A 27,100-nucleotide genomic window follows, 5' to 3' on the forward strand; every position below is an offset into this window, starting at 1 on the left:
CCATCATTGCACATACCCTTAAGGCGCGTCCACATTTCGCCGAATGATGCCGATCGGTCTGTACTAAGCTAAGATCAGACTATAGGGGGTCTTTTACGGACCAAATTTCTGTCAGATACGGACCAGATTTCTGTCAGTCGTTCTGATTTCTGATTGGCTGATTTCGATTTGTAAACAAATCCGATTTTTTCAGTGTTGCCAATAAAAATAAATAGCGTTGGATTTGTATTGAATTTAGAAATGGTGAATTTAATGAATATTACGATATTTAGTTTAAAGGAAATGTGAAGGAATTATATGCAAGTTTATGTATATGTTTTTTTCACAATGGAGTAAAGTGAACGTCAAAACACTCAATTGTTAATTTAGCTTCGTTAGGTCCCTAATGCGATTTCATATTTCGGAATATAATTTCCATTGCTAAGAAGAAATGGAAAGTCTCATCATTCACTATGCAGATGGCTGAGTTGTTAGCTCTAGCTCGTAAATATGAAAAAAGAGATGGTTGATATCATCCAAGTTGTGTATTGCTGACTACCAATTGTTACACTGCTGACATGTTCTTTCCCGCTGACTTATATTGATGATGTAAAGAGCTACGAATTTTGTTCTGTTCTGTCGAGGAAAGTTTTCGCTTCATCGACGATGTACTCATTTATTATTTATAATGATACTACATCCCATTGAGAGATTAGATCTTCTTCACAATTTTTCGCCAATAGTTCCGATCCATGGCTGCAGTTCTCCAACTCCCGGCTGCACCGATTCTTGCCAAGTCCTGCTCCACCTGGTCCAACCACCTCGCTCGCTGGGCTCCTCTCCTTCTTGTTCCTACCGGATTCGATGCGAACACCATCTTTGGAGGGCTGCTGTCCGACAATCTTGCAACATGCCCTGCCCATCGCACTCGTCCAGCCTTGGCGACTTTCTGAATGCTGGGTTCGCCGTAGAGTTGCGCCAGTTCGTGGTTCATTCTCCTTCTCCATACTCCGCTTTCCTGTACACCACCGTATATTGTTCTGAGCACTCGGCGTTCGAAAACTCCAAGCGCTTGTGAGTCCTCTTCAAGCATCGTCCATGCTTCGTGCCCATAGAGAACAACCGGTCGAATTAGGGATTTGTACATGGTACACTTCGTACGGGGTCGGAGTTTGTTGGACCTCAAGGATTTGCGGAGCCCATAGTAGGCACGACTTCCATTGACAATGCGTCTTCGAATTTCACGGCTGTTGTTGTTGTCAGTTGTTATCAACGAGCCAAGGTAGACAAATTCCTCTACCACCTCGAGCTCGTCGCCGTCGATCACAACACTACTACCAAGAAGAACTCTGTTGCGATCAGTCCCTCCAGCTAGCATGTATTTAGACTTAGACGCATTGATCCCAAGCCCAATCAGCCCTGCTTCGTGTTCCAGTCGGGTATACAAGTCGGCTACCGTCGCATGTGTTCTTCCGATTATGTCCACGTCGTCGGCGAAGCAGATAAACTGACTAGACTTGTTGAAAATCGTGCCCCGCATGTTGGAGCCCGCTCTCCGCATAACACCTTCCAGCGCCACGTTGAAGAGCAGACAGGAGATTCCATCGCCTTGTCGAAGTCCCCTGTGAGTCTCAAATGATTCCGACAGCTTACCTGAGATCCGCACACTGCACCGCACACCGTTCATCGTTGCCTGAATCAGTCTTGTCAGCTTTCGGGGAAAGCCGTGTTCGTCCATGATCCTCCATAGCTGTCGTCGGTCGATTGTATCATATGCGGCCTTGAAGTCGACGAAGATGTGGTGTGTAGGGACCTGATACTCGCGGCACTTTTGGAGGATCTGCCGCAGTGTAAAAATCTGGTCCGTCGTCGAGCAACCGGCCATGAATCCGGCCTGATAACTTCCCACAAATCTACTTACTATTGGCGATAGGCGGCGGAAGAGGATCTGAGACAAAATTTTGTAGGCACCATTCAGGATTGTGATGGCACGATAGTTCCCACAATCCAACTTGTCGCCTTTTTTATAGATGGGGCAGATTACCCCGTCCTTCCACTCCTCCGGTAGCTGTTCTGTGTCCCAGATCCTGACTATCAACCGGTGCATACACTCTACAAATTTTCTCGGACCTCCCTTGAAGAGCTCCGCTACGAGGCCATCCTTACCAGCTGCTTTGTGGTTCTTGAGCTGATTAATGGCCTCCTTAACTTCATCCATCGTCGGAGGTGGTACGTCGTCGTTGTTCATTGCACCGGTGTAGTCCTCCTCAACGCCGTCTAGGTCTCCTGTCTGCGCGCTGTTCAGGTGTTCATCGTAGTGCTGCCTCCACCTTTCGATCACCTCGCGTTCGTTCGTCAAGATGCCTCCTTCCTTGTTTCTGCACATTTCGGCCCGCGGCACAGGCCTTTGTGCGAGGCGTTTAGTTTCTTGAAGAACTTCCGCGATTCTCGAGAACGATAAAGCAGCTCCATCTCCTCACACTCTTTCTCTTCCAGGCGGCGCTTTTTTTCCCGAAAGAGATGTGTTTGCTGCTTTCGTTTCAGTCTGTATCGTTCCACGTTTTGTCGAGTCGCTCGTTGCAGCATGGCTGCGCGTGCTGCATCCTTCTCGTTCAGGAGCGCTCGGCACTCGTCGTCAAACCATTCGTTCCGTTGTCCTCGTTGTTCATACCCGATGACGGTCTCTGCTGTGCTGCTAATTGCTGATTTTAAGGAGTTCCAGCATTCATCGAGGGGAACAGCATCCAGTTCGTCTACCCCCGGTAACGTAGCTTCAAGACGCTGCGAATATGTTGCAGCAACGTTCGGCTCCTGTAGTCGTCGTAGGTGGTACCGTGGTGAGCGCTGGTGTCTTATGTTATTGACGACTGACAGTTTAGAACGCAGTTTGACCATCACCAGGTAGTGGTCTGAATCGATGTTAGCGCCACGATAGGTTCTGACGTCGATGATATCCGAGAAGTGCCGACCGTCGATCAAAACGTGGTTAATTTGTGTTTCTGTTTGCTGTGGTGATCTCCAGGTGTAACGGTATTGGAGGCTGTGCTGCAAGAAGGTGCTACGTATGGCCATGTTCTTGGAGGCAGCGAAGTCGATAAGTCTTAGGCCGTTTTCGTTGGTTCGCTGATGGGCGCTGAACCTACCAATTACCGGTCTGAATTCCTCCTCCTGGCCGACCTGAGCGTTCAAATCACCGATGACGATTTTGATGTCGTGTTTTGGGCAGCGATCGTATTCACGCTCTAGCTGCGCGTAGAATTCTTCTTTATCGTCATCGGTGCTAGCTAGATGGGGGCTGTGGACGTTGATAATGCTGATATTGAAGAAGTGGCCTCTCATCCTCAATCTGCACATTCTTTTATTGATCGGCCACCAACCAATCACCCGTTTTTGCATCTCCCCCATCACGATGAAAGCTGTACACAGCTCGTGTGTGTTGCCGCAGCTCTGATAGATGGTATATCCACCATGGAACGATCGCACCATCGAACCTTTCCAGCACACCTCCTGCAGCGCTACGATGTTGAAATTGCGGGCTCTCAATATTTCCGAAAGAATTCGGGTACTCGCATGAAAATTGAGAGACTTGCAGTTCCATGTTCCGAGTTTCCAATCTCTAGTCCGTGTTCTTTGCGTAGGTCTAGTCCGATTGTCCTATCTCGAATTTCTTTGTGAATTTTCCTGTGCGTTTTATTTTTACGGATGGCTTGCAGGGCTTGCACCAACCCCCTGTCTCGCCGGAGGACCGTCGTGCACAGCTCTTTTTAGAGTCCCCGCTGGCACGAAGACAGTGATCAGCCACCCCTAACATGGGGATCAGACGCTGTTTTGAGCCGCACCTCCATGGTGAACAGACGCTCGGATAGGCCCCCTTCCCTGTCAGCATACGACCAAGATCCCACCGGGGTTGGTTACCCGATCTTCACTATGGTTACTCGTACCCCAGCCGGTACCACGGGGAGGTAGGGATAGGAGTTACTGGACAGGAAGCTAAGGACCACGAATGGGGTCTATTTTATGCCTGCAGGCACGCGAAGTACCGATGGTACGCTTAGTCCAGTCATTTACCAACCACGGTGTACTCATAGTCGAATTCAAAATTCATGTCATCCATATTACCACTAAATTAAGATGAAACTGAAATTCGATATGATGTCGATGCTGCTTCACTGTCCATCAATGTCTGGGCTGGTTTTTGTCAAGACGGGTCTATGGTACTAGGTGAGGCCGTTTCGTCACTAAGTTGGCTAGGGGAGCGGTCTATGAAAACAGTACGGAAGAAAGCAGAAGGGGAATTATTTGCTTGTAGCGTGAAAGAGACAGACTGATCACGAGCGAGCTTCGGCACTAGCGTATTGTGTTTTGTTTACAAACAAAACACAGTAGACTTCCAAGATGGCTGAAGAGTGGTTTTAGCAAGTTGACCCACCTTAGGATATACTTCTAGGCACCTTGGTTTTTATACGACGAAGAAGAGTAAGAAGTCAGTTGTCTCATCTTGTCTTAGGGTCTGTACCGTCCGGTATGTTCGGGTCTTTATTGACCTAAACAGTCCGATGGAAATAAAATGATTAAAGTAAAATTAAAAAAATGAATTACTTAAAAGCACTGTTCACTTACATTTTCTATCCAGGTGCTGTTTCGTCTAGGTTTTAGAGTTGAGATATTCTATTGGAGATGCCTTTCTTTCTGCTTCTACAGCAATTTTTCACTGTAATTTAAATAAACATTAAAGCACATCAAGTAGAACTTCAGAATTAATCATTAAAGAAAATCAACTTTTACATACCACATCGTCTTAATAAACCACAAAATAATCAACATTTATTGAATTTTCCCTTGCACTCGATCTGATTCGCAACTCAACATTAACGTTTGACTCAAGACGGGTCTATGGTACTAGGTGAGGCCGTTTCGTCATTAAGTCGGTTAGTGGAGCGGTATATGAAAACAGTACGGAAGAAAGCAGAAGGGGAATTATTTCCTTGAAGCGTGAAAGAGACAAACTGATCAGGAGCAAGCTTCGGCACTAGCGTATTGTGTTTTGTTTACAAACAAAACACAGTAGATTTCCAAGATGGCTGAAGAGTGGTTTTAGCAAGTTGGCCCACCTTAGGATATACTTCTACGCGCCTTGGTTTGACTGACAGGCGAAAAAACACTTTCGTACGAAAACAAGGATAGGACAGTTTGTTCGAACGAACGATGTTCGAAAGTTCGAATGGATAAATTTCTTTCGTACGAAACCAATGATACGAATGAGGCTTACTTTCGAACGTTTTGTATTCGTACGAAATCAAGAATAAGGCGGCGGTGACACTGGATGCAGAAAAGTGGTCGTACAAATTGTATGCAATAGTGAAGCTAAACAACCACATTGAGTTGTATTGGTGTGGTTACATTGCTTCCCCCTTGCTTCGTTCGTATTCGTCAGCTTCTATCGAACAAAATTGTTTGTTTCTATTCGTACAATCAAATTTTCGTGCGTACTCCTATCCAAAGTAACCTTAGCCTAAGGGTGATTATAAATAATAGGCTGCATCGATACCTGTAAGTGACGTTAAAATGAAGCCTATAACCCAAAGAATGTTAAGGCTTTCATTATTCAGTTATTTATAACATTGAAGTTCAGTAAATTTACATTTAAAATGAAATGTTCGGAATTTGAATCATGCGTCGAAACTCCGAACACTACATCGATATTAATTTTAATCAGTATTTCTGCATAAAATATCATTGTTTTCACCCATTTATTGTAAATTCATAGTTTTTCTAGCACTTAAAATTTAAAAAGGCAAACAAAATAGTTGAAACAAGTACAAAAATTGAAAAATTAACGGTGCTTGTTTTTTACGGAATTTGCTTAGCGTTTTTTATCTTTGTTTTTGACTATCACCTTTTTGAAAATGTTTGATATTATAAATTATAGGCTGTATCGATGTCTGTGAATGATGTTAAAATCTAGCCAATACCCCAAAGAATGTCTGGGCCTTTATTATTCAATTATTTAAAACATTGAAGTATAGTAAATTTACATTTAAAAAAGAAGTGTTCGGAATTTGAGACTGTTCGGAATATGAGACAAAACGGTATTTGACAATGTGGAATATAGACCAGAACCTCAACTATCGGATTATATAGCACACTTAAATTGGAACGTTTTTGCCCCTCAAGCCCCTCAATTAGAATCATCGTTGTCATCGCGAATACACTTCCATTCGTTTACACCATAAAGTGTACCGTTCTGTCTCAAATTCCGAACACTTCATTTTAAAATGTAAATTTACTAAACTTTTATGTTATAAATAATTGAATAATGAAAAAACAGACATTCTTTGAGGCTGTTCGCGACGAACGCGACCTGAGCCAGCTGCAGACGAACAGGGGGAGAACGATGATGTAATCGGAAGAAACGAAGATGCAATCGGCTGCACTCGTCGACGCAGTCGTACACACACACACACACATAGCGAGAAGTGTAGTTTTAAGTTTTCTGTTTCTCTTTATTCTGTTAGTGCGTAAGGATGTGTACATTTAAGTTTTTCCTCATTCTGTTTGTGACAATTAAAGGAGTAGAATCGTAAATTGAAATTGCCTTATTTTGAAGAAGTGTCCCAGTAAAGCAGCAGCAGTGAAATCCAATCTGGTCAATAGGGCGACCAACGTAATTTCCATCCTCCGTTGTCTTGTGAGTCACCGGGCGACAAACAAGCAACGAACGTGTTCGATCCTGTCGTCCTTTTGTCAGCATCGTGTTGTGCAGCGGTTAATGGTGTGTTTTAGCCGCTGAAATTTCTCTGCTGGTACTGCTGTGTGCCGCTGAGGGTGAATTATTTCGTGTTGTTTTACGGCGAATGTGCGCCGTGGTCCTTCGACGAGTCAGAGCAAGCTGCGATCTGAGTGTGCGATCGTCAGAGACTTTGTGTTGTGTTGAGACAAAACAGAGGCATAGGCTTCATTTTGACATCATTTACCGGCATCGATACTATAGGCTGTTTATAATATTAGACATTTGCAAGAAAGTGACAGTCAAAACCAATGATAAAATGTTTGCGTTAGCAAATTCCGTAAAAAACAAGCATCGTTCGTTTTTTCATTTTTTGTAGTTGTTTCAAATATTTTGTTTGTTGTTTTCATGTTAAGTGCTAGAGAATGTATGAACCTACAATAAATGGGTGGAAAAAAATGATATTTTATACAGAAATCTTCTCTAAAATTAATATTGAGATAGTGTTCGGAATATGAATCAAGTTTCTACGCATGATTCAAATTCCGAACACTTCATTTCCAAATGTAAATATACTGAACTTTAATGTCGTAAGTGATTGAAAAAATCAAAACCCTGATATTCTTTAGGTTATAGCCTTCATTTTGACATCATTTACAGGTATCAAAACAGCCTATAATTTATAATATTAAGCATTTGCAAAAAAGTGACAGCCAAAACCAATGATAATGTTTGCGTTAGCAGATTCTGTAAAAAACAAGCATCGTTAATTGTTCAGTTTTTGTAGTTTTTTCAACTATTTTGTTTGTTGATTTCATGTTGAGTGCTAGAAATGGTAAGAATCTACAATAAATGGATGAAATAAGATGACATTTTATGCAAAAATCTTCATTAAAATTGGTGTTCGGAATATGAATCATGTTTCTACGCAAGATTCAAATTCCGAAAACTTCATTTTTAAATGTGGATATACTGAACATTAATGTTATAACCAATTTAATATTCAAAACCATGACATTCTTTGGGTTCTAGGTTTCATTTTAACATCATTTACAGGTTTCGATACCGATATAGCGCCCTTGGTCCCGAAACCATGTTAACTATAAAAAACTAACTATAGAATCAATAATTACAAAAGCAAAATCCAATTTTTCTTGCGAGCATAGTATTTTTCCAAAAAAGACTAGCTAATTGATTTTAATTTTAATATATCGATGACATGAATCGGTCCAGTAGTTTGAAAGTTATGATTTTTTAAAGAAATTGCATTTTTGCTGTTCGGAATTTGAGACAAAAGTGATTAAACAAATTTTTAGTTTTTCACCATGAATATATATTTGTAAATCAATTTTATTGTAGTCAAATGAAAAAGAATGCTTATTGTATCTAAAAATCAAATTAATTTCGCGAAAGTGTACCATTTTGAGTAATGGGACACTGTTTAATGGCCATCAAAGCTTAAGACACACAAAAAATTTTGAAACCCTAGTTCCACTCTATTCACCAAAACATTTGACATCAACCCGAAACTCACCTCGATCCAACATCGCTCGGCTCCACTGTGTGCAATTGCGTGTCCATGCTGCACAGCTCACGCTCTGAGCGCACTTCGGGGGCTCAGCTCTCAGCACAAACTTCGCTCTCCCAGTCGGCAAGTATGAGCATTCCAATTGCTCGCAGCTATCGAGCCACATGCAACGATTCCCATTCAGTTTCTATTGGTTGTTCGATTGTCGCGGTTGTGTTCGTTCTCTGGGGGGTCTTTGTCGAAACGCGCGGTAACGACCTCTCCCGTCGTAAGGAACCGTCAAAACTTTTCGCTCACCAGTCACATCTGTGTCCCCGTCCTGGGGGTTATCGTAAAAACGCATCGAAAGAACCCCGAAATAAAACAACAAGCAGTGCGAAGGGAAAACGCTGTGTTATTTTCGTTATTGCTGTGTGACTGGCTGCAGAAATATTAGAACAAATCACGAACAGGGAAGTTATTTTTACTAATAATCAACGAAAGCGAATTGTTTGGTAGGTTTTTGTTGTGTGTGCCGTTCTTGACAAATTTCGATAAAAACGATAAAGTGTACTCGCAGTAGGCGGATACGGTTCCTCGCGAATGGTGATAAGAAGAAAAAAAATTGCAAACATTGTCGGAGCTGAGTGATAAGCAATTTCATTGGGTGGATACGGCTAATTGAGATATCCTTCTCCAGCCCGCATCACATATATGACGGAGACGATTCCGCTGAGAAACGGAGGAGGTCCAGTGAAACTAGATTATGTTGATTGTGTGGTAGAAATCAATTTCGTGTGGAGCGCGTGTGAAATGGAAAACTTATTTCACTTGATCCAGCGAGGCGGAGGAAGCTGCATCCCGATTTTGGAAGCATAGTTTATTACAAGTGAATGAAAAGGAATACTTATTGGTTTTTTAAATCTCCAAATAGGAACGGGTTCATGTGATACGGGGGTGACACTTTTTTTGTGTGTTTCCCACAGCGCAGTCTGAGACGCCCCGAAACATTGAATTGGCTGATGAATAGTGCAGGTTGATGGTGGTGGTGCGGCTGGAGTAAAAACTCGGAAATCGCTCTCTCACCACATCGAACGCGAAGCGTGCGTCGTGCGAGAAGTGAGAACGGCTCATTCGGAGTGTAAACAACAGCGACGAGAGGCTCTTGATGAATTTGTGTACGTCTCATGGTCGTGTGTGGTGTTTTGGAGCGACAGAGTGCAACAGTGTTGGTAAAAAGTGACGTTTTCAAAGCACACATTTATTGTGGGTGAAAAATTGTGTTTACCAATCTTTTGGAAAGCGTAATTTCTCGTGATAATTAACACAAAAAAGTGGAAAAAAGAGAAGCAACGAGTGAAAGATCTAAGCTGCAGCTGGAGATTTACCGATAGTGTGTGGAGGAGATCCGACTGTCAGCGATTGTTTTGCTTCGGTAAGTTTGATTTTGAAGTGTTGTTTTTCTTGGTGTTGTTGCTCGGGAGAGAACATTTTCGTCTGGGATTTAATGAGGAAAAAAATATGAAGTAGATATAATCGAATCGGAATACTTTATGTATCTATGTGACACTTGAATTATAATATTTTTTTCAAATCGCCTTAGGCAATCATTCTCACAGCAGTTCGCCACAAAAAATTTCAATAAGAAAATCCCTACTCCGAGTAGGAAAATAAGCTTGAAACCGGACAGATAATGTGAGTCGATTATTAAAACATTCAGGGTCTTGCTTTACTTTGCTCTACATGTAAGTTAGCCGACTTGTTTACCTCACATACTAGCGTGCACTCGAAAAACACACACGCGATATGCAAGAGTGTGATTGCGGCGTGTGATTTGATTTCAAACTTTATTTTATGGGACGCTAGCATCAAACGAAAAAAAGGTTGGAAAATCTGAGGGTTACCCAGTGTTTGCTATTGGGAAAGGTCGTCGTTGTGGGGTTTTACGCAAGGCAAACGAGTCTCGTGGTGATCCAATTCAATTTTCGGCTTGGGAAGAGCAGAATTTGGATGTGTTTCTTGCTGTGTTGCTCGCAACTCATTACAGCACAGTTGTCTTCACTACTTGCTGGATTACATGATTGTTATTACTGAATCCGTTTCCTATATGCATATAGAGCCAATATTATTTTCGCAAGTTTCAAAGTCCACAAAGTGTATATAAACCATATAAATACAAAAATATAAACCTATGAAAAACTGAAGAGATCGGTCCAACAAAGATTCTCTCACAATATACAGGTCGGAATAGATTATATATGATTCGATTATATACAATTTTAGGCTCGATTATATACAGTTAAAAAAATTTTTTTTTGTATTTCAAATCTGACTTATTTCAAGCGGAAATAAAATATTTCAACGTTAAAGTGAAAGTTAATTGGTTATTATGAGTACAGTGAAGTAAAAATTGGTAGATTCTAGTTGAAGATTCACCAGGAAATGTTTGAAATGATATTGCAGTAAAGTTAAAAAGGATAGAGGTTGGGTGTCAAAGAGGGAATTGTAGAGCGGTTAGAGACCTTAAATTTGGTTTATAGAAACATTCAAGGTTGTTATGTGTTTTTTTGGATAAAATTAAGAATAACACCTTAAAAACCAGCAAAGCTTTTCATATTCAAAATGTTTCATAAATCCTCTAATTTGGATGTTTCCCACCTGTATCCTGTACTAAATTCTCTCATCTTTGAAATGGAAGCCACATAATTGTACTACGTAGCGTAATTTTCGGATTGGAGCCAGTTTAAGGCAATCAGAGTCCGAAACAGAGAAAAAGTTCTATAACTCTGTCATTGTTGAAATTCGAACAAATGCGTAGAAATTTTTTTGAAATCAAATATGATCCTCTTTCAACGTATTTCACGACGTTAAGGAGATGAATCGAAAATTGAATTCTTCTTTTATATTCAAATAACGAAAAATGTGTGTATAAAAATCAAATAAAAAAATATTCTTTCTACTTGATTATTCACTGTGTTTCAAGTTGGTTCAGTTGAAGTATATAGTGTAGAATACAATAACTATCTTCATTTATAATACTGGCCATTTGAACTTTATTGTTGTGTCCAGGCGCGAAACATTCAAAAACTAAAATTCCAGTGTTTCATAACTACAGAACCAGATGGAAAAATTCTCACTCCTTTTCAAAATTAATGTCAATTGCACATGAATTACAATAAATTTTTGATTCATTCATTTATCATCATTCATCATTTTTAGGTCTTAATCAGTTCATATAAGCCATTCGGGGTGATTCCGACCAAGTTGCGCCATGTTGTAGTGTGTATCTCGTTCTACGCAGAGGATACTGCTCGTTTAAACTCTTCAAATCACCCATACTGCTTGTAAGTTGCACCTACTATTCGTACGATCACTGCTCATAAGTTCATGATAAGTTTTTTTTGATAAACAAACTGACCAGTCCAGAATCTGAAGCCCCTATTCATTAAGGCTTAACCGTTTGAGTGTGGAGCAAATTTTGTTAGCATATGTCAAAAATGTGGATGAGTTTGGGTATATTTAAAAAAATACTAAAGAGCTTAGATAACTGATTAGGTCACAAAAGTTGTATTAATAGGAAAAAAAACACATTCAAAGTGAGGTTAATAAAATTTACTAACATAAACTCCCTTATCTATACATAAATTATTTTTATTTAATAATGAAAAATAATATTTAAACAATTTCATTCAAAATTATGGTTTGCTGCACAAAGCGCGTGAGGCTTCACTCTTTAATAAATGTCCCCGAAAGACGAAGTCCTACATGCTAAGTCAAAAATAATAACATAGAACAAGCGCAATTTTCGCATAAAACAAGAGGAGCGCTATCGCGCTCCCTCGTTTTCAAACGGTTAAACTTAAACCTTCCGGATTTTAAGAATTGATGCCAAATTACCCAATTTTCACATTGTTTTTGATGCAAAAAAAAAAATGATTCTAAAGTACTTCGTTGCACTTCTGACTGTTTATTCGTGTTGATGGAATTAGTTAATTATATTGCCTCCAAAACTGCTTGTTTCGAAATAATTGCAACGAATAATTCAACATCGAAACATTTTCCATATGAATTGGCCTGAATCTTTCTGTGTCTTGCTGCGAATTTTATTCAATGCAATCTCTCGATTACAAAAAAGAACAGTAATTTGAGTTTTAGAAGGGATTTTCTGTGCTTCGTGTTTCGGAATCAGATTTACTTTCCCGTAAATGAGGCTCTACAATTTCCTCCACTGGACTCCTATACATTCTTCCTTCAGCCAACTTGTCGAATGTGTCTGTCAGCTTTCTTAATGATATAATTAAGCAGTGTCTTTTATTGCTATTACCTGCTATATACACTATTTTATACGTCAGAAATATCGTATTTATCATATCTTCGACTCCGGCAAGAGTTGTCCATCTCTTTCAACGCTTTCGATGCAGTCAGCTGATTTTCAGGTCACACATTGATTAAATCACTAATCAACGTAATATTCTGCACTGGTGTTTTCACGAAAATCTGAGAACCACTATATCGGTTTGGCACGGAATGGCAGATAGATAGCCATCGGATTTTTCGAGCAATGTTTCTGCCAATCAACGAGTACAAAGTGGTATATTTGTTCTTTATCCCAAAATATTAGACCCGGATTTTTTTTTTCTATTTTAGGGTGGTCTGAAATATCCATTTTTTCGCCTTTTTTTTCCAAAAAAATATTTTTTTCAATTCATCACTTTTGAAATACTGGACCGATTTGGTTTTTTTTTAAATATTATATTTGGATCTTGTTTTAGTAATTATTGATTGTATTTGATTTTTGATGTATTCATGGCTTTAGACTAGAGGGCGCTATACATTTTTATATTTTTTCATGAAAGCTGAGGGTTTTTTTACATAACTTATCCAAACATAAGAGATGAGATTTTAGTCGTTTTAAATTTGTGATTATTCAAAATTAACCGATGGTTCGAAAAATCTTTTTCTATCTTTTCTGTTTTCGACTAAAAACTGTTTTTCTCAAAATTTTAACTGGGTCCTCCAATTTGTTGGTATGAGGTTCGATTATTAGACCCAAAACATATTATTTGGGCCCACTACTTCATGGATATGACGGGTTAAGCTCAAAATATAACATTAAAAGTTGGTGAACTTAGGGGGTTCCTCAAACAAACGAGAAATCAGTGGTGTATTTAGCGGTTTTGAAGTGATTCAATTAAATTTTATGTACTATAAATGTTCATAATGTTCATACCAAGTAAGAATGGGGCTGTTTATAAGCTATGCTCTGCGTTGAAGGAGAGAGGAGAAGGGTAGAGGTGATAAGTATTGCATGTTTTACGCTTAATGTATAAGGAATACAAAAATACGTTGTAAAGGAAGATAGCGGATATAGATTTTGGCAAGCAAACTTTCAATTGGATTCATCCCGGGCTTTTGTGTCATATAATCTTCATCAGGCTTACAATTACCTGATGTCCTCAATTTTCTTGACGATGGTATAGTGGGATACTTTTACGGGAGACGACGAAATGATGTTGTATTATGTTCTTATATTACGCAGTTAATTGCAGTTCTCAGCTTGGGGTTTCCGAGAGATGATTTGCTTCTCAAATCGTTTGAGTAATGTCACAGCTGTCCTTCCCCCTCCCTGTTTTTGTTTACCTTTCCATTGACTCTTGCCTTTTTTATGACCTCCGCCTTGTATTTTGTTGTCCGCCGAACACCACGTTTACGTTTCGCAGTCATGACAATCCAAATCAGAAAAGATTCCGATTAAGTTGAGTTTGCATGCTTCTTACGAAACAGTGAATGAAATTGTATATCTATCGCAGCCGTTGCCCACGGTGATGAATAGAAACATGGACTTATGTTCGTAGAACTAACTTTTTCTGAAATTTCGATAGTCGATGTAGTACCCTCAAGAACTCAAAATCGGCCAAAAAGTCAATTTTGATAAAAATGGCATTTATGGGGTTTCTCAAACAAACGATTCAATTACGAAAACAAAACCCATTTTTTTTTCTAAAAATATTCTATATTTTTTCTAAAAAATATTCACTAACTGTGTTGAATTTGATATGTAGATCATCTGAATCGGTCCAGTAGTTCAGAGGTTCTGGATTTTCAAAAAAAGTTATTCTTGGAAAAATGACGAAAAAATTGATGTTCGGACCACCCTAAAATGGAAATGAGCACCCTAATGAAAAAATAAAAAATACGGGTCTAATATTTTGCGATAAAGAACAAATCTCAAGGGAAGCAAAAAAAATAAAGAAGGGTGATAACCAAGACACGACCGTATTGTTAACATATAACTACGTCGACGAGGACAAACATTAAAGAACTCGAATGATAAAACTCTTCGATACAAGTATTTGATAGCGATGACAAGGGCCCACAAATGAATGCTTTCCTTGAGTGAGAAGCGCGAATGTTGTTAATCAAGCAAATGAAACCAAATTTGGCATGTGGAGGTTTAAGGGCGCAATAAATGTTTTTACGGTGGTTAGATACTCCACCCCCTCTCTAAGGGGAGCTGCCATACAAATAAAAGACAAATTTCTGCATAACTCGAGAACTAATCAAGCAAATTGAGCCAATATTGGCATGTGGAGGGGCATGGGGGTTGCCATACAAATGAAACACAAACTTTTGCATAACTCGAGAACTAATCAAGCAAAAGGCGCCAAATTTGGGATGTGAGGGTTTTTGGGTACGAGAAATGTAGCGAAATTGATCTTCGATCGAAAGTGGAAATGGATTTAAATGTGATAAACTGTATGGAAAGCGCAGCAAGAAAAATTCAGCGATCAACTAGAATACTGATCTTCTTGAATATACAAGTAGTTTTTCATTATCTCTCAGCAGAATTACATCTCCAACACAGAATAAAACATCTCAGATGACGCAGGACCGAACCGAAATCTAATGTGTGGTAGTGGCGGAAGCGGGAGCAATATCATCGAACAACTTTTCACCTTCAGTTTTCGATCGAAGAACACAAATCCCAACGCTGAAAAATATCTTACGTCACCTTCAACCCGGAAACAACAACAAACAATCATGAAAATTGAACGATCGATAAAAAAATCACATATAAGTCATTTGCGATTTATCAGTCATCCAGCTAGCGATCGGACGGCAGCACGGCTTTCCAAATGGTATTTCACAATGCCGAGTTGTTTAGTTCTATAATTTAAAACAACATCATTACATCAATAAATCCAAACACACTCCTGAATTCACAGAAGTTCCCTTCACCCGAAAATAAATATAAAATACATTTTTATAATGCATCAAAATTTCTAAAATAAATCTTCATTCGAAAGTTTTAGTGGTCATGAAAAGCAGCGGCGTCTCGTCCGCCTGTTCAAACTGTTCATAGGACAGGTAGTACACCTCAGAAAAAAAAAAATTATAAAATTGTTCTATCATTTCACATTTGTTGTAACATGGATGATGAACTATCGAAGGCAATTTATTTCGAATTGCCATATTATCACGAATATTCTTATGTTATTTTCTGTTCAGGCGAAACTTCTTCGCCGTGAAGAATGTAATCTGATGGTTACACTCAACTACACCACACAATTCACACGCAACACAACACAACACTATGATATAAGCAGTAATGACTACCGGGCTCAAACCTTTCGTCTGAACCCGCCGTCGTTCAAATACTCCACCCCCTCTCTAAGGGGAGCTGCCATACAAATGAAAGACAAATTTCTGCATAACTCGAGAACTAATCAAGCAAATTGAGCCATATTTGGCATGTGGAGGTACAACACTACGATATAAGCAGTAATGACTACCGGGTTCAAACATTTCGTCTGAACCCGCCGCCGTTCAAACACTTTTCTGCATTTTCAAGTGGGACAGCGCATACGCAGTCTGCTATGTATGAAGCGATCACTTCTACTAATGCGCTGCCTTGAGTAAAAATGGTATTTGAGGTTAAAAGTTTTCGCTACGCTACGGGTGGAGAATTCATGTACAGGAAAATCTGTTTTTGCGCGATTTTTTTGTGTGCGGTTATTTGTGCTATACATGAAAGAAGCATATTTGACGAAGTTATCGTCCATTTAGTTTTTTTTTATGGATTATATGCATTTCAGTGCGAAAAAAGCACATTTGCGTCTAAACTATCCATTTCCCACCCTTCCATCAAATGCTCTAAGTTGCGCATGGCATGATTTCTAACAACAACAAGTTTCGACATGCAACTAAAAGCACAACACAGCCAGGCGCAACCGAAAAGTCAAACTGTCTCATTCAAAGCTGTGAAACAAAAGAAAATCGACCGGTGAACGGTGTATTTGAGTTATTTTCTAGGGAAAACTTTTCTTATGCGGACCCTATCTACCGAACAAAAAAAGTTTTTTTCAGATTGTGTACCGAATACGATTTTTTAATGCTACTGGTGAAGTTTTGCACGATTTTTTTATGCGGTCCCTATCCCCCGACCTAAAAAATGTTTACCTGTATGTTGTGTGGATCACGTTGCTTAGCTGAGTTGAAGCACTCAGCTATCTTTGGATGGGCGACGGGCAACTTCTCATGTATTGCGAGGCTTTGCGAACATCGTTCTCACCGACGATGATAGCTGGCATCTCTTCAATTTCGTCACAACTCCCGTCTCAACCATATTTGTCTATCGCGATGTTGCACTGGAGTCTCCCACATACCAGATCAGAAGTTCGTCACATCGCTAATACCTGACAAAGCTTCGCAGTAGTCGAACTTCTCGTTTTTTTTGTCTTTTCTTTTCCTTCTTCTTTATTTCTTTTCTCTTTTTTTCATTTGTCTTTTTCTTTTTTCTTCTTGTTTATTTTTTTGCATGGCTCATAACCAGGGTTGCCAACTATTTTTTTGAAAAATCAGGGAGAATGAAAAAAAAATCAGGGAAAATCAGGATAGCTCATATTGGGTTGTTTATATGCACAATGTTGTTCTGCAATCAATTCAGGAAGTTCTGAAATCTTTCAGGTAGCCTAACAATTCTACATTATCTAATTATCTAATTATGGAAGTTAATTTGTCCAGTTGCGAGCAGTATTTGTGGGTATGTATCGACTGGCTGCTTGGTAGAAGCTTACAGTACAGAATTCATCTCCGATACCACCTGAACCAGATCATTTTTTTTCAGGTGGAGACCGGGTCAGTCGGATTGTTTAAAATGACCCGTTTTCCTCACCCGCAACGAAATCGATGCATAGATGAAACGCACAAGTCGTAACGATTTACGTAACCATGTTTCAACTGATGCACATGAACGGAGATTTTAAACATATGTAGTGAACCTGCTAATTCATTTGTCGTGTCTCACGGATCATTCCTGCAACTTCTTGTTTTACAAACAATTTAATATATATTCTTCAAGAAATAAAACATTTTTAATAACAAATACAGTTTAATGCTTACACGTTCTTACTTATAAAATTCTTGTACATCGATTGTTATACTTGGATGTTATTTGCTGCGAACATGTAATGAAACCTGTATCGTTTTTATTTAACTGTACATAATTTTTGGACGCTAATATTTCTTCCACGTTAACTTCAAAATTCAAAAAATGTCGACACTGTACCTTCGAAAATACGAACAGATAAAGTATAATCGAAAGGAAGAGTGAGCATTATATAAGCGCGGACCGGAAAGCTTTTTAATGTAGACTATTATGACAATTCTCATACACAACCAGCAAAACTCCCAGTATATTTACAGGGTTTTCCATTTCGGGCTTCCGAAAGTATACAGCCTTGCGCTGACAACCGTTTGACATAGCTGTCAACCAAAGCGTCATATCGTTAGTTGAATGCCTGCCATTTTACAATATGGATCGTTTTAGCATCGCACAACGTGTTAATTTTGTTAAATTAAACTATAAAAATGACGAAAAACCGGAAAATGTTTTTCGAGCATTACGGACGGATTTTGGTCGTCATGGACGGCCTACAGAGAGCACACAATCGCTAATGTAGTGCGTAAATTCGAACAAACTGGATCCGTAGCGGATATTGTGAAACCTGTGCATCATCGTAATGTGCGTTCGGCCGAAAATATTACTGCTGTTGCTGCCAGTGTGGAGGATGACCCGAATGTTTCGATTCCACGGCGTGCTCAGCAATTGGGCTTGTCAAACACATCATTGTGGCGAATTTTGCATTTGGACTTGCACCTACATCCATATAAAGTCCAACTGGTACCAAAATTAGAGCGTGGTGACCATGGAATGCGTCGGGCATACGTCGATTGGGTGAACGAACAACAGCAGCAAAATGCTTTATTTTCGCATCAAAATTTCTTCAGCGATGAGGCACATTTCGAGCTCGGTGGCTATGTGAACACCCAAAATTTCCGTATATGTGGCTCAGAAAATCCACACGTGATTGTTGAGAGGCCATTGCATCCGCCAAAAGTCACTGTTTGGTGCGCATTATGGTCTGGTGGAGTCATCGGGCCGTATTTCTTTGAAAATGAGGACGGCGAGACGGTGACTGTGAATGGTGAGCGCTATGACCGCATGTTAACCGATTTTTTTTTGCCACAAATTGAAGATATGGATACGGATGACATGTGGTTTCAGCAGGACGGCGCCACGTGCCACACAACACGACCGAACATGGCCATATTGCGAACGAAATTTGAGGGACGCATAATTTCGCATTTTGGTGATGCCAATTGGCCGTCCAGATCATGCGATTTGAACCCGCTAGATTTTTTTTGTGGGGTTATGCGAAAGACCGTGTCTATGCCAACTCTCCGCAAACTCTTGAACATTTGAAAAACAACATTCGTGAAGTTATGACCGAGATACCGCCCCATATGTGCCGAAAGGCATCGAAAATTACCTGATCCGGATCAAGGTGTGCGAGGAAGCCCTAGGTGGACATTTGAATGATGTTGTATTTCACACATAATGGCATAAACCAAACTTTAATTTGAAATAAAAGTTTCATCGAAATTCGAATTCTGTGTGTTTGTGTGTTTTATTTCAATTTACTTTGTGTGTTTTATTTCAATTTACTTTCGGAATTTAAAGTTGGAAAACCCTGTATATGGATTTCTTTTTCTGATTAAGCAAAAAGTAAAAAAATCGGGAAAAATCAGGATCATTTTATAAAAATCAGGGAAAATTGAGTGTTTGTCAGGATATCAGGGAGCGTGCCAAAAAGTCTGGGAAATCCTGAAAAATCAGGAAGGTTGGCATCTCTGCTCATAACAATAGTTCAATTCACTATGCAAATTCATTGGTTTTAGCCATCCTTTGTACAAAAAATAATAATGTGCGGTGATGATTACAAAACGTGTCAACTGCTGCGCATACTCAACGTAATGGGGTTTTCTGTTTTCCATATGTTTTTCAAAATAAATTGATGAGCAGCAGCTGTTGAAAACTATGCAACAGCAACACCAGACCTCTGATCGTAATGTTTGCCGCAAACTAACAGGGGTAAACAAAAAACACGATCATGTTTTAAAAGCATTTTCCAGCAACTTACGTGTCTACTACTAGCGATTACTATCCATTCCGACTGCGCGCCATGCCATGCCATGTGTTTGTGTCTTGTTTCGTTCGTTTGTGACTTCCATTCGCGCCGTCGTCATTTAAAGGTGTTATCATGAAGATGACTAAATGTTGCATTTTCTCCCTCTCTCTTTCTCTCTGGCGTTATTACAAAAGTCATCTGCTAAAGTTTACCCAATTCAACAAGTGAGGCGCGCTTCTGAATCCGGCGATTGCCGCAGTTAATTGCTACCCGGATTGAATTTCCTTCGATTGATCGAGCGGTGCACTGCTGAATCGATTCGACCATTCGAAACGGATTCGATGGAGTGAACTTTGAGCGATTTCCTGTCGTGCAAAAGATCGAAAATCTCATTCGTAGGCGTATGGTAGAGTGCAGGCAGCTTTCGAGCACTTAGCGAACGAACGGTCGGTCGATTGTTTGTTGAATAACGCCACAGAGTCATAAGGCTATAAAAATAATAACAACAATATCGACCGCCAGGATCACATAATACGCGGCTGCGGACCACCGATTGCTATCGCGCATGGATTGTAGGTTAATCAGAAAACACCTACTAGCAGCAAACAAGAAACCAGACTGACCGGTGCTGCTCTGGTACGAGTGGAAACAAAATCTGTATTTGCATAACTCACACGCGTGGTTATTTTCAGCGCACCAAGGCGGCGGCAGTTGTAATATTGCATGAAACGAAAAAAAAACCAGCAAAAACAGTGTTTGGGTTTTCGGTTTCAACAAAACAGCTATCCGGTTTCGGCGACGCGCCATATTTCCCCCCAAAGTGTGCTTCCGTGGATCAATTACCGACGTTGAATGAAATAATGTCGACTAATGAAAAAGAAACGGAAATGATTGATGACTTCCATCATTCAAATGAATCACAAGACCTCCGTTGGGAAATAAAAAAATCTGCTGACCTTGAGCTTAAACCCATTAGTGGAGATCGCTGTGTTTATGATGTTTGAGTTGAACGAATTCAAGGAACTTTTTTTTCGTACCATCTTCCAGCGAATGCGTGCTAGAGAAGCAAGTATTTACTGGATAAAGGGTGTGTCACATCAAATTGCATCAAGGAAAAAACGCTGTAGAAATTTATTTTTTAGGAATTATATCTTCAGCTTTCGCTTATAATCAGATAAGAGTGTATAGATCACGTTGGCCATGCTTCACTGTCAATTTTTCGTAAATTTGGAAAAATGTCGTCGAACGAAAAAGACCGTCGTGAATTAATCCTGTGCACTCATTTCGAGAATCCGGAGTTGTCACGTCGGGACATCGGTAAGATTCTGGGAATCGTCCAATCCACGGTCAGCAGAGTACTAAAACGATACTTTGAGAACCTAACCATCGACCGGAAGGTTAAGAATGGCAAAAATGAATGCTCCGTCAGTGAAAAAGATCACAAGCGCGTAGTTAAGCAGTTTAGACGTGATCCGAGAAGTTCGGTCCGGGATGTCGCCAATAAGCTGAATTTGTCAAGTTCTTTCGTCCAGCGGACCAAGCAGCGGGAGGGCCTGCGTACATACAAGGTTCAGAAGGCTCCTAACCGCGACGAAAGGCAAAACATGGTGGGGAAGACGCGAGCCCGGAAGCTGTACACCGAAATGCTGACAAAACCGCATTACCTGGTAATGGACGACGAAACCTACGTCAAAGCGGACTTTCGTCAGCTGCCGGGCCTGTTGTTCTTCTCCGCAGAGGACAAATTCAGCGTTCCGGAGGAGATTCGCAAGCAGAAACTATCCAAGTTTGCCAAAAAGTACATGGTGTGGCAAGCGATCTGCTCTTGTGGAAAGCGGAGCGCCCCCTTCGTGATGACCGGCACGGTAAACGGGCAGGTTTACCTTAAGGAGTGCCTACAGAAGCGTTTACTACCACTATTGAAGCAGCACGAGGGCCCGACCATCTTCTGGCCGGATCTCGCTTCGTGCCACTATTCAAAGGACGTGTTGGAGTGGTACGAAGCCAACGGGGTCACCTTCGTGCCAAAGGAAATGAACCCGCCCAACGCGCCGGAGCTTCGCCCAATAGAGAAATATTGGGCGATTATGAAGCAGGCCCTCCGGAAGAACCCAAAAGTTGTCAAATCGGAGGCGGACTTCAAGAGAAAATGGATTTCTGTTCAAAAAAAACTACAACCTGACGTTGTACAGAACCTTATGGACGGAGTAAAGAGGAAGGTGCGAGCATACGGGCTCGAAGTATGATTAAAAAGAAAATGCCAAAAGTTGTTTAATAGTTCTTATTTTACTGTCTACAATTTTCAAAAGGATCGGTCTACTGGGCGAATTTCTACAGCGTTTTTTCCGTGATGCAATTTGATTGTACACACCCTTTAGTATTCGTCAATTTATGCTATGAAATGCCAAGGTTGGTTCAAACATCGCTGAGAAGTAACCGAGTTGAAGAGTAACTGCAATTCAAGTTGTTCAGCTAATTGATTGAGACATTGAATGGGTTTGTGAAATCGAGCGTAACTAACACCCACACAGCAGGATTAGTGTTGCCTCTCAGCGCAACGAGATCACTTTTCCTCCAGAAAAAAAGCTTACAGTCATAATGTTTAGAACGAGATGACATTAGGCCCCCCCTCGAATGAGAACGATAATCATCGGCAATCGAATGATGATGAATGGTTGAAATTGAGGTGAATTCTTAGGAAAAGCCAATCAAAGAGATTCTCAGCTGGCGCCGCTTCAGTGCCGCAGTCTTGTTTCTTCTGCCGCTGGGGGAAGAAAAATGATCCATATGATTGTTTCCAAATGTTCAATTATAGCCATCAATCAACCTCCGCTTTGCTTTGATCTCCTGCGGAAACGATTTGGGTATTCAAAATGAATACAAAAACCACGACCGTAAATTAATCTGAAAAAAACTAACACTGCTTCCTTAACTACCACTGCATAAGTGTTTACGACTTCGTTCCCCAAAAACAGATGGTTGTGAAGCGTTTCTCGTTTTACAAAACCGACTGACAGTGGTTAGTGCTTCCAAGTGTGAAGTCGAAATGTAATAATAATTTGTTTCACTCGGTTTTCCATGAGATCGATTTTAGTTCGGCGATTCAATTTTTTTCGCCGAATAATAATCCGTTTGCAATTTGTTGTGTGAATTGCGGCGATTGCATCGGACAGAATTAGTTCCAAATCGGTGAACAAATTGTTGGCTAAACAAATTATGATGTGGATACACTAACATTGGCCAATGCAAACGACAGTAAAGCAAAAACTGGGTCTCCTATGCACATGTTTTATCAGAATATACAGAACAAATTTGCCCATCTTCATTTTGAGGCTCGAGAAATAGTTTTTGCAATTGTTCATCCATAAAAAAACGTTGATCAGCGCCACGACACGAACGTTTCAGAAGTATCGTAAATCTTTCGAGAATGACAAACGCAGAATCTGACACGGTATTCGGCAGAGGGGCCATCACGGAACGTAGATTTATGAGTACAACACGTAATGCAAAACTTCATGCTAAGAAAAGGCGGTTTACTATTGTTTCTAGTTTTTCCTTTCAGATGTTTAGATCTCCGAAAACATTTATTCTAGTAGAATCTTTGGAAAATAATTTTAACTAAACCTTTTACGCTTGTCGTTAGATTCCCGGAATCGATGAATTGCTAAATTTCTAAATGGCCACAGCGCGGATAGTCACATGCCATATTTTATCTTCGGAAATATTCATTTATAGATGGAATGTTTTGCCATCGCTGTCGCTTCACATGAGAATGGACTTTTCACGATAACAATGCGGAGAAACCCAGCGTTACTGATAAACGAATGATATTTATTAGCAAACACTGGATCGTAGACGTCATACAATAAACGTAGACATATGTCAACACGATCCATAAAAACAATGGTTGAATTATTTCTGCATCATAATGGAGCATTGAAATTGTTAGTTTACGAGTTAAGCTATCGAGAATCTTTCGACTATCCTCGACACATATTGTTGTCGTACCCGTATTGTTGATGTATTGTTGATGTACCCGAAGTAACTGATAAACGGACGTATTTCTCAGCAATTACGAATGATTGCCGAAGATAGTCATTTGTTTTTATATGGTTCTATTTGTTTTAACCTTCCTATCCCCGCGCATAGGTCTGACAGACCGAGCATCAATGAGGCAGCTGAATTAAATGACCAATAAAACTGAATGAACGCGCACAGCCCAGAGTAAACAAATTACGATTTTTCGCGCGATTATAGGAGTGTTAAACATATATTGAATCTTTCTTTAGAAATTTGCTTCAAACTAAAAACTGTTTTTCAATTAAAATCATCGATAACAAGAAGGCAGAATATGCAACTGACTGGAATCAATCATTTGAGTCCGCTTATAATTGATGAATTTTAGAAGCCTTCTTATTTTCCCATACTTTTGTTCTGTTCTTTTGTGTGCTTACGTAGCCATACCGTCAATAAGGAATAACTGCGAATACCACTGTGAACCAGCCGCACGTGAATCGGCCGCTCGAGATGCTAGTGCGGAGAACAAACACAGAAACATGTGAACGGACACTGTGTAGAGAGTAAACATTGCAATTTAAGCTCCGCCCGTTGGCAGCTTGTTCACACGACCAGAGCATGAAAGCAGAATTTGCAATGTTATGTTATCGTTGTCTTAGTAAGCGTTTGTGTTACATGGATAAAATTATCGATTGGATGAAACAATTTGTGAATTCACCTTAATTCAACATATTTGCTTTGTAAGTAAAAAGTTGGAACAGTCGCCATGTAAGATTAATTCATGTTCTTCGTTAGAAGTAAATTTGATTACCAACCTTTTACGTTTGATATGATGCCTACCACTACCAAAATATGTGAACGGAACAATTGTCAAAGGATCATTATATTTTACATTTCTCTCTGAAATTATTGCATCTATCATATTTACGTAGTCCTCGAACCGCGAAAGTTCATTCACCTCTAGTATCTGAAATGACAATTTTCCCAGGCTTCTCAGTTTAGAAGTACGTTTTTGGGGACACATATTCCGGTCTGCACAAAGCGGATTCCCAAAGGTACATTGATTTTGAAGTCTGTGTTAGGGAAACCGTAAATCGGGCCAATCGAAACATGGCCGCTAGGGCGTTTAGATAACGCTTGGCGTTTTAAAGTTATTCAATTGTTTATCTCATGAAAAATAACATTTTATTAATTGTGATAGACGCGTAGAAATATTTCCTATCAATTGATGCAAACATCTTTCCGGTCTATTAACCCCTTCCCGTACGATTTATTTCAAAAGAGCGGACCAGATGCAAACGCTTCGATGGGTCACGCATCGAGTAATTTCACTACTCTGCTGAGCGTCTTAGCGCTTTGTGATATGCAAGCGCGCCACGAGAGAGACTCGATATTGCACGTTTTGGCACAATCATTTCATATCGAGTGAGACTCGATGTTGTACGTGAAAGGGTTAAGAAATGTTAGAATTATACGCATTCGGAATCTTTCATTTTTTTTCCTGAGTGTTTTGTGTTTATGTTTTCATTTCACCTCCATATACTCCGGTAAGACGTAGTCCCACGTCAAAACTTTTTTTGACGTAATACTACTGGATTATTTGATTCAATGCGTTTGTTTATTACTAAGGATATTATTTATAAATGTATCCAAATTTTAGAAATAACTCTTTAGTTTTTGTGACTCTGAAAAAGGGCGATGGTTTTCCATTTCTCGTCACGAGAACATTATACAAGCTGGTCATGTCGCAATTTGTTTAATTACACTAATTTACGCACTTCACTAAATATACATCGCGAACGCTTATTCGGATACACTCGGTCACAGGCGAATATATATTTGTTTCATCAGAACCACGTCGATCTATCTTTGGCAACACATGAAAAAGGGGCGTATGGTGCAAAAATATAGAAGCACTTTTTACCAAATGGAACAGGAGTGAGGCGCTGACTATTAGAAATCGCACATGGTTCATATACCCATTAAGTTGTAAATAGTCGGAGCTTAAATTGCAATATTTCCACTTCCAACTGTGTCCAAATTATACTTTAAGGCTACATTAGCTACTCGTGACAGCAAGCGTTGAGAGCGAGAATGACTGATGGATGAACTATTCTAGCAAACGGTTATTCAAATTGACGTAACTAATGAACACACGACTACCTGGCACGAATCTCGTTACCCGCGTACACAATCTTTTTTCAACGTCCATATAAAGTGAAACGGAAACTTGATTTCTGATCCAAAAAAGTTATTACATTATTGATGGACGGCTTTATTGTTTACCCACCGTGAACTCAAAGGTCCTCGCGTTAGTATTAGTAAATAGCGTGCAGTTTGAGATGAATTCTAAACAAATTTTTTGTTCACTTTGTCTTTTGCGAAAAAAAACATACAAAAAAACGGGTTCATATCAACAAAATTCACAGATTTGTCACTGTTTCTGAACACAACACTGCACGCTTATTTATATGTGTGAGAAATTAGAATATGTAGAATATGTAGAATATGTCAAACCTCGTGAAACTCAAACATGCGATACATGCATACGTGATACATGAGAGGGAGAAACGGATTCATTTAGGGGAGAGTCACTTCAATATGCAATGAAGTTCATTTGACGGGGAAGGATGAAATCAGATAGTCGAGTCGTAGAATGAGATAGCAACTAAACGCCCGGATGACCGTTGAGAAGGTATGGGCAAAATCGCATCCAAATTAGTTCAACAACACTTATTCACAGATAAAACTCACCCTTCTATTCTCCGTTCATGCCTCACTTAATTTGAGACCGATAACATTCACCTATCATCTTCGCAAAGTTCAATCTCGATTTGAACGGAAAAATACTGTCTCGATTCCGCTCATTTGTTCTCAGAGAATTTTGCATTCCCTCATTTGTTTCTCGGAATGACGTTAGATAGTGAGAGTATCAAATCGGAAACTTGCTTGAGCCAGTGTCTCCTGAAAATCATTCGTTTTTCACTCAAATAGCAACCTCGATCGCGGCAGTAAAATATAGGTAGATAGTTGAAATCGAGTTGTTTCCTGTGCACTGTTGCAATGACATTTTTCTGTTTCTAGTATGAAACGATATAAGCCAACACAAAAGATGATATTAACGCAAGTTATTGGTAAGCGGGAAGGTAGATTCATGTGCACTTGAATGCTTGAATGCTGGAAAAGAGTACAAGGGAAAATAAAATCATGCATACACGCAGATTGATTCTCACTCGTTATTTTGTTTCGTGCGATCCTTCCAAAGGAATATTCATGCATTGAATGTTGTTTTCCACTCTTTGTTTTGTTATGTTCACTCTCAGTCCCGAATGAACACGGTCGGAGAGTGAAAAATGATTCATCGTGCAATCTCACGATTGCTTGCTGCATTCTTTTCGC

General features: G+C 39.8%; 1 protein-coding gene across 3 annotated transcripts in view; it reads left to right on the forward strand.

Moving 5' to 3' along the window:
- The first annotated feature begins 8,410 nt into the window (after nucleotides 1–8,410).
- The window catches only part of LOC129777508 (beta-1,4-glucuronyltransferase 1), a 191,646-nt gene continuing 172,956 nt past the window's right edge, over nucleotides 8,411–27,100 (forward strand). Inside the window, exons 1-2 of one of the 3 annotated variants that reach the window (XM_055783805.1) lie at nucleotides 8,411–9,648; nucleotides 11,433–11,557. The gene's annotated coding sequence lies outside the window, so the exon portion shown is untranslated. The remainder of the gene's footprint in view (nucleotides 9,649–11,432; nucleotides 11,558–27,100) is intronic. The other 2 variants (XM_055783803.1, XM_055783802.1) reach the window with 2 other exon arrangements.

Source organism: Toxorhynchites rutilus, chromosome 3 (assembly GCF_029784135.1).
Source record: "Toxorhynchites rutilus septentrionalis strain SRP chromosome 3, ASM2978413v1, whole genome shotgun sequence".
Lineage (NCBI taxonomy): Eukaryota > Metazoa > Arthropoda > Insecta > Diptera > Culicidae > Toxorhynchites > Toxorhynchites rutilus.